A 783-nucleotide genomic window follows, 5' to 3' on the forward strand; every position below is an offset into this window, starting at 1 on the left:
ATTGAATTGAATCCTGGAGATCCCGGAGATCCTGGAGAGCTTGACGATCCTTATAATCCTTGAGATCTGGGAGATTTCAAATTCCAGGGTCCACTATTTAAAACTTTCAGAAGGAAGTTTTACATTATTATGGGATGGCCACAGGACCTACAGCTTGTGGTAATTCTGTGACAATGTGTGAAATTTGGTGATTTTTACATTTTTTACCAGAATATTGTGAAAATCGAAAACATGAATCGTAGATTCAAGCTGATTGAATTGATATAAGTGTCATGTTCACGGAGCGAAGCAGACCCAAATGCTGGAACCCAGAAGGATCACGGGAGGCAGATGAAGTTTGACAGTTTATTGTCCGTGGTTATTGAGGAGCTGAAGAGTAGATCGGGAATGGCGGGGCGATGATCCAAGCAGTGAGGCTGACTGATGGAGTGTGGCGGGCAGAGACGATCGGAGGCGACGGACCCAGGTTGGCAGGGGAAGGATGGACCTGGGGAGGGCAGAGAGGACTCAGGTAAGTGATGGAGAAGTACCGTAGACCAGAACTAAGACAAATGCTGACAGGCCAGGCTACTGCACCAGGTGAGGTAACGAACTGGCGATGAATACTGGAGCAGGCCTTCCTTAAGATGTGAACCGGTGATGAGGTGATGTCCAACAGCTGGGTCCAATCGAAGGAGCACCATGACACTAAGAGGATATGAACATATTAGGAAAGTGGGCGTGGTTAATGAAAAATCTCAGTTGTCAGAGGAAACCAAAAGTTTACTTCTGGATTTCCTTTAA

The 783-nt window shown here is 46.1% G+C and overlaps 1 long non-coding RNA gene across 1 annotated transcript in view; it reads right to left on the bottom strand.

Moving 5' to 3' along the window:
- Positions 1–351: 351 nt before the first annotated feature.
- LOC112139451 overlaps positions 352–783 on the bottom strand; it is a 1,209-nt gene continuing 777 nt past the window's right edge. The window contains exons 2-3 of the long non-coding RNA XR_002917994.2: positions 577–687; positions 352–487 (exon numbers count right to left, since the gene is read on the bottom strand). This is a non-coding gene — a long non-coding RNA (uncharacterized LOC112139451). The remainder of the gene's footprint in view (positions 488–576; positions 688–783) is intronic.

This window comes from Oryzias melastigma, linkage group LG17 (assembly GCF_002922805.2).
Source record: "Oryzias melastigma strain HK-1 linkage group LG17, ASM292280v2, whole genome shotgun sequence".
Classification (NCBI taxonomy): Eukaryota; Metazoa; Chordata; class Actinopteri; order Beloniformes; family Adrianichthyidae; genus Oryzias; species Oryzias melastigma.